This window comes from Gambusia affinis, linkage group LG23 (assembly GCF_019740435.1).
Source record: "Gambusia affinis linkage group LG23, SWU_Gaff_1.0, whole genome shotgun sequence".
NCBI classification, from domain to species: domain Eukaryota; kingdom Metazoa; phylum Chordata; class Actinopteri; order Cyprinodontiformes; family Poeciliidae; genus Gambusia; species Gambusia affinis.
Window position 1 is genome coordinate 4,700,434 of NC_057890.1, and position 7,596 is coordinate 4,708,029.

At 39.6% G+C, this 7,596-nt stretch overlaps 1 protein-coding gene across 2 annotated transcripts in view; it reads left to right on the forward strand.

Annotated features, from left to right (window-relative positions):
- Positions 1 to 2,975, forward strand: part of kcnc2 (potassium voltage-gated channel, Shaw-related subfamily, member 2) — a 61,413-nt gene extending 58,438 nt beyond the window's left edge. For both annotated transcript variants that reach the window (XR_006369783.1, XM_044108205.1), the window contains one exon: positions 671 to 2,975. The gene's annotated coding sequence lies outside the window, so the exon portion shown is untranslated. The remainder of the gene's footprint in view (positions 1 to 670) is intronic.
- Positions 2,976 to 7,596: the final 4,621 nt, after the last annotated feature.

Sequence of the window (7,596 nt, forward strand, 5' to 3'; positions counted from 1 at the left end):
TCACGTTCTGACCGCTAGATGGCAGTCAAGCGTTTTCAATATGATTCTTGGTCCGTAGAGAAAATTCATCAACTGGCACTTTGGCTCCAGCAACACTCAGAGGCAAATTTGAAAGAATAGCTGGAAATTATATGAACACTTTTAGTATTTTTGATTCAAAATGGCCTGTTAGGAACCTTGCTCTGTCTTGACAGCGCTAACTGTTACCAGCCCTTACCTAAAAGTTACCAGTTTGCTTTAGGAAATACTCACTAAAAAGTGAGTAGTTGTTTTGTTTTGTTTTTTGTCTTTGAAGCAACTCTTAAACCAGACAGATAAGACCTGCACTATGTGAATCCCTTCCTCACAGTGCGTCTTTGCCACAAGCGCATGGTTGCCTGGCAACTGGCTCACAGCAAGATGCATCTTACACACAGCTTGGCAGGAAGAAGAAAAAAAAAACTTGGTTAAACAGAATTTTTAGTTATTTATTTTTTCTCTTGACTTCACTGCAAACTGTTTGTTCATCTCCCTTCCCTCCACTTAAGTCAGTGAAATGCATCACGCAGGTCGTAGAATCTCACGTTGCGTTTTGAGCGTGGGACCGACCTGGTCCTTTGTGAGATGTGTGATGTTTTCAAACGATGTGTCCGTGTTTCACTGAAACCATTCATTCCTGTTTGAATGCCAGTGGGATAAGACTGTCATCAGTAATGGCGACCTATTGCAGTGGGAGACCGCCCTCCGAACCCACCGGTGGGAACCTCGAGGCCACTGCTACCGGACTACACGGAGGACCCTGCACAGAAGCTAATGACTGACAGCAACCCAGCTTACCGTTCTGCCAACAAGGAAGAGACTCACTGGTAAAACAACAACAAAAAATTCTGGGAGGACTTTGATATGTTGAGCCCTCTCACGTTGTTATCATTATTTTATTTTCCTGTTTTGGAATCGGAGGGGGCGATTGGAAAAAAGAAAGAAAACAACTGGTCCTTAAGGAGAAAGCTTATGACATAGACATTGCTCCTGTAAATACAATAACTCCAGCACATCTGGGCCAAGTGGCTCTGTCCACACATCTGTCTTTTGATGGCGAGTCGGGTATCAAGGTGGATGCTATGGTAGCTGCGTAATGTCGTGACACTCAGCATCAATCCCTTTTTCTAGCTGTGGTGTCTCCTTTCCATCGCAATAAGTGTATTAAGACGTATCCGTTGAGGCACTTTGTGTTTTTGAAAATGGAGTGTTAATCGTATCAGATACTCTACTTAAGGTATATACAGCGTAGAGAGACACAATGTGCTAAGCTGAATAAATACAACGTCACAGTCATCTGTGCTTACTTCTTATTTGGTGACAAACATCGGGCCCTGCCCACGCTAACACCGGTATTTCTATTCTTTCTTTGTTTACACTTCCCTTCAGCAAACAAACCAATTTTCAATTGGAAATAATTTGAGATTTTAAAGTCAAGTCTATTTGGGGTGTTTACATGCACACTGGTAATGTTACCACTTCACTTCACCCCTTTGCCTTGCATTGCTTTTTGGTTCCTTCCTATATCCATTTCAGATATTTAAACTAAAAGTTTAGATCCTTAAACAATTATATGTTTGATTAATTTTGTTGTACTTTAGTATTTTCATAAATTGAGAAAAATAAATGGACATAAAGATGAACGGAGTAAACCAGACTTGTTCTTCCCGGAAATCAGTTGCTATGTAAAAAAATCTGAGCGTTTATGATATAACATCAGACACAAAAGGTTATGCTGCACAGTTTGTTGATAGTAATTTTTCATTGGAGTGATATAAGCTAATTTTCTGCTACATAATGAGTCATATAAGAAAATTGTAATTGTATTCCCTTGTCTGGACAGGTGAATCGACACATGAGCTATGAAATTGGATTGCACCATTTCATATCCAAAAGAAAAATGAAAAAATCTGGTTAAAAATGATCAAAACTTTAACGGTAGTATCAGTGAAATGATTAGCACCTGAAGAAGAAACACAACAGTCCAAAATGTTCAAATAAATGTATAAACATAAATCTATGTTCATTAAGCTTCAAATATAATAGAAAACATTTTCCTTATCACTGCTTTAGCCGTGCTCATTATCTTCTTTAAAATTTTAATCTAGTGAATGTTAACAATATTGCCACCTACTGGTGCAGAATTGATACAACGGCTTTTCTTATGGGAGTTTTTCAGATTTAAAGACGGAAAAAAAAAATATATATATATATAAAAAAAGATTAGTTAAAAAAATATATATATATCTGGCACAGCGTAGCCGGGGCCTCGGTAGGCTAAGTGACAAACGTGAGTGTGTGTCTATACGTGTCCCAAAAACTCTACTAGGTGGAGAGCTGGGGTTTGAAACACTAGATCAGGGGAGACCAGTGAGTGGACCCGATGCTGAATCTTCCAGTTAGTTTTAGCACAAGCGCTCTCCCTGCGATGCAGCTACCATTGTAGAAGCCTCCCCTTCCTCCCCCATCCCCCCACGCCCACTAACCCCCGCCACCAATACCTACCTGGTGCATTTAGTGCTGCAGATTTTTTTTTTTTTTTCTCACTTTGCAAACCAAAATGATTCTTAACATTACTCCTCATTATTTCTGGTCGCTACAGAAAAAAGAAGAAGAAGAAGAAAAAAAAACAACTGCATGACTTGATTCTTCCAAGCTCTTTCCCCTTAACCCCCCCTCCCTCCCCTCCCTCCCCCACTCTGTTATGGGGACGGAGCAAAAAGTGTAGCAGAAATTTCTCCGCGTTCCGAAGCGGGACTTCTAGAGCGGTACGCGTCTGCACTGTAGCAACCCTGTGTACCCACACAATCGGATCGGCTTTGCAATAAGCAAAACGGGGAAGGAAAAAAAAAAAAAAAAAAAAAAAAAGCACCGACCCACACTGTGATTTCAGCAGCCAGTTAAAGTAGGTACGGAGCCAGGAACAGAAAATAAAACGAAGCCCCTCCCGCCCTACCCAAAAAAACCCGGCTGTTTGTTTGGTAGCGACCTGCGCAGTTGTAGGCTAGCAGTTCGAAGTTATCGCCCGTATACACAATCCTCCTTGTGTAGTAACCACACGCTGCTTTACTCTTTTGAACTGTCAAAGGAGAACCGTTCTCGTGTAATTCTAGGGTGATGTTGTGACTTGAAAACAAACGAACAACAATAAAAAAAAATGTAAAAAAAAAAAAAAAAAGAGAGAAAAGAAAAAGGGGTGGGGGTGTTTATTTTTTTGAATCCAGAACATGTATTGTTGTGTCATGCTGTTGATAACTACGTCGCTCTGAACGGTAGTAGTCATGGTAGTCTGATGGTGTGCTTCTCCATCGTACGTTCAAACTGTTGACGCTTTTGACCCGAGTTCACATTTCGTACGTTTTACTGTGAGGAAAGTTCCGGTTTTAAGTGTGTATTTGTGGCGCTTTTTGTTGTCATTCTAAAGTGCATGCTGAAAAAAAAACTAAATAAAGTCACTATGTCAATCTGTACAAAAAAGCTGAAGAGATGACCTCCTGTATATCATTCTGTGTATAGAATTAAGGTAAACGCTATGTGAAAGACTCACATAAACTATTTATCTTTTACTTGTTGATCTCTTTATTTTATTTGTGTCACTGTTTTTGTCTTCTTTACAATTATTATTGTAAATTACTGAAATATAGTCAGCTGCTAACTCACCTTTGCTAGCGAAGATGCTAACTATTAGCATCATCCATTGCTAGCTGTAAAGACGAATTCATGACATAAGACAACACAAAATTTGTCTTATGGGTTATCAAATCTCCTTGTTTTATAAGCCAAATTTTTTAATTTTCTATATAGCTTATTTTGAAACTAAACAAAAGGTAGTGCTGGTAATTCTAGTGGAACAATTACCAATACCTGAATGCTAACATGGTCAAAATAAGTGTCTTATATTAAGTCTGTCAGAAAGCTAGCAAACAAGGTAAGTCTCTGTTGAAGGAAATCGTCATGTAGAAACACATCGCCTGAGAAACTTTTATCACAGTGGATTCTAATCAGTAACATTAAAAATAATGGGTTTATTGCGATTGATTGTAATTTTATCCCTGTGTCCTCTAGCATTGCTCCAGCTGACAATATTTTTAAGTAGCTTTGGATTATTTCTTTGTAAACAGGCATCAACTTCTGGGAATGAAACGATGCAAGAAAAAGAAAAGAAAGAAAACAGTGAGCAAAATCTGTAACTGTGGAACTCGAAAATGAATAAATAACAAACAGCGGAATAACAAGGAAATGAGGAAGCAGGAAGTCAATTCCAAAGTTCAGGAAGTGAGCTGGAACAAAAAGAACTGTTTTATTTTATGGTAGTTTAATTTTTTACTTAGTAACTTAGTTACTAAGTAACTTTCCAGTATTTCAACTGGAAAGCTGAATTATTTTGTACGCTGTTCAAGAACATCAGTGCTGAATTTCACTTTATTTTGTGGTTATTGAATGCATTTCACAAGTAATATATGAAACTGAAAACAACTGATGGTGATGATTGGTAATATTGATCTAAGTGACAAATCTATTGTTGCACAACCGTTTTAAAGGGTGAAGGTTGCAAGTTCAGTTTCCTAGAAGGAGGGAAAAGATAAACAAAACTCTAAAACCAGAAGCTGGATTTGTCCTCCGTTGATTCTTCTTGCCTCAGACCCGCCTGTCAGTGCAGGTTTGGTTGGAGATGATCCTGCCCTCGCTGCCCATCCTCTGATTCACATCCAGCGATCATCCTCCGCGAGACGTCCCGACTATCTTTACTCCGGTCGTCATGGATACAGTCGCAGACGTGCCAAAGCGATGTAAACAGCCAAAGCTGGAGAGTGTGTTTTATTTTATTCATTTACTTTGAGGCTCACCTTCACCTCTCTCGACCTTCTTCCATAGCTCTCTGCCTGGAAAAAAACATTTTTTCCTTGGTGAATAATAGGGGACCAAAACTGGAAGCTCAGTACTGCCCCCTATCAGTGTATAGAGGTACTGCCTGTATCCCCCTGTACATTAAATCCTCCCGCTGTCTTAACGCCAGCGCTACAGAAGTCGCAGTCAGACCGTCAATTCCCAAAACAACACAGAAGAAAAATTTCGAGCGTTACCTCTACTGTGCATGGAGTAAAAGGCTCGCGCCATCTCTTAAAGCCTGACCACAACATTAGTTAAAACTAGTGTGAAATAACTTCTCAGCTAAATAAAATGCAGTAATATTGCAGTCTATTAAATCCCAGTACGGTTTGTTGATGTAATCTCCTATTAGTCACATTGTACAGATGAACCAAAGATGGTGGATGTTATGTTTTGGGTTTTTTTTTGCACTGTGGTGTGGCGTTTCATTCCCGCCTCATACCCGCGTGTCAGTGCAGATAAATGCCTCATAATCCGACTGCAATTACTGATGATGATGGAGTCAGTCAGGCACTGGAGTGGGAGCTCAGTTTAGGGCTTTGTCTAAGGTGTGTGCTCAGAAAATAAATAAATATACAAATAATAATAAAAAAAACCACTACATTACTCACAAGTGGACATTGAGCCCCTTATTGACAGGCAAAAGGGCAGCTTGTAGTGGCCTGTGTTAAGTGCCTGTACAGATATGGGGTGTAAACAAATCCCAGAAAAAGAAAGACTTTGTTTTTTTTAAAAATGCTAAAAAAAAAAAAAAAAAAAAAAAAAGAGGATTTGACTCCAACTGCAGGAGGTAATGATCCGGAAACCAGCACTCCAGTGGTCCTATCCAGCTCTTCTCTTCTCAATTCTCCTCTCCTCTCCTGTAAGTATGTGAGATCATCATGCACACACTCCTCTGTAGTTTTTGGATTCCGCTCTTTATTTAGCCACAGGAAGAAGAACAGAAACAAATGAGACTCACACAACTCTTCTTTTGAGCTGGAAAGACATCCAACTAAGACCTATTTAGGATTTATGTAGCAGCAGAATAAAATTCAGTTGAATCCCGTTGGTTGTGCTATTGTGTATTTATGCAGTCATTGCCAGCCTGATCGCAGATGTGAGAAAAAACAATATGTGGAGCAGCTCTGATGATCTACACTGAACCACATCAATGCTGCGAACAGATTTCTTCTGTATTTGCTTTTATCTTATGTTAATGTTTCACCAAATATATTTGAAAAGCAGAAAAGGGGGGAGTCTGAGTAAATACAAAATCCCGTTTTATGATCAATTATTAATTATTTTACAAAACCTTTTCAAGCCTACCGGCATCAGAATTGTTTTAATTCACACATTTCAGATGGTTTGCATGCATAAAGAGCCTGTTTGGCACAACATTTATCTCAGATTTACATCTGGACTTTGACTAGGCCTCTCCAAAACCTTCATTATTATTATTTTTTTATTATTACTTTTTTATTATTTTAGCAATTTGGTTAGCCAAATCATCACTAACTATAGAAACTACACTCTGGAGCTCATGCAACTTGAATTAAATGCCTCTCTCCACTCTCCCTTCGGATTCCGGGACCATATAAAACACAAACTTTAATTTTACCAAAAGAAAAAAAAAGAACTCTGAAACACAAACGGTGAAGTTTTTCTCCTCATGCCTTGTGATTCTCCCTTAAGCTCTTGAATGGGCTTTGATTCACAATCCTCTCAAGGTTGCTTGTTGGTTGCTGTTGCTTCTTTTTTTTGCCTGCCACACTTTGTCCTTCCACTCAACTTTCCATTACAGCCAGGTTATTTATCATTACCGTTTTGTGACTTATACTGACAGTCAGCAGTCTTCCCTGTCATCATATTGTTGCCCTTAACAGTTCCATAACATATCACTATTTTTATTATCAGAACGATATTAGGTCACATTTTTTAATTTCATGACCAGCTGAACGGAAGCTGATGGCTGGAATATCCGGGATTAATAGAAATGAATTGAATTACTGATATAAATGATCATTTTTATTTCATTCCGACTTATTATAATGAGCCACAGCTCGGTGTGATTGTGACTGATTTGATTATGTTGTTCAGTCAGCAGCATAATAACGCTGAACTCTCTTCTGTGGATAGCAACCAAACCAGGAAACTCCCAACATCACCGGATCTTGACGTTTATCTGCAGTGATGCATCTTCCCGCCAAACGATCGAGGAGACGCTTAACGTGCGCGAGGCTCGTCAGTTCTCTCTTTCAATTCGCAGCCGCGTTGCGTTCACGGAACGTAAGAATTCAGATCCACAAAGCGAGAACAACAGAGCGAAGTGCTCCGCACTGCCGTATGAATCGCCGTATGAACAGAACCTGAACCTGGTGAGCTGAACACAGCTGAAGCAATCTCCCTGCTGAATAAATGGAATCATTTTTCGCACAGCCGCCCGTTTTCTATTTGTTCTCCACGGCCCCTCGCAATTCAGGCGGGACATTGATGGCACTTTATGGAGCCATGAAGTGCAGTAGGCCGGTTTCTAGAAAGAGGCCGTAATGGACCGCGTATAAATACTAATCCAGCTTTTGGCATCTCTCCACACTTACAGTCAAGTGATGAAATTAAGTGAAATCGGTGTTCCTGCGAGGGCCTGTGTTTACTGCAAAACGCAGGTCCTCTTTATGCTACCATTAAGGGAAGTTAATTATAGCTATT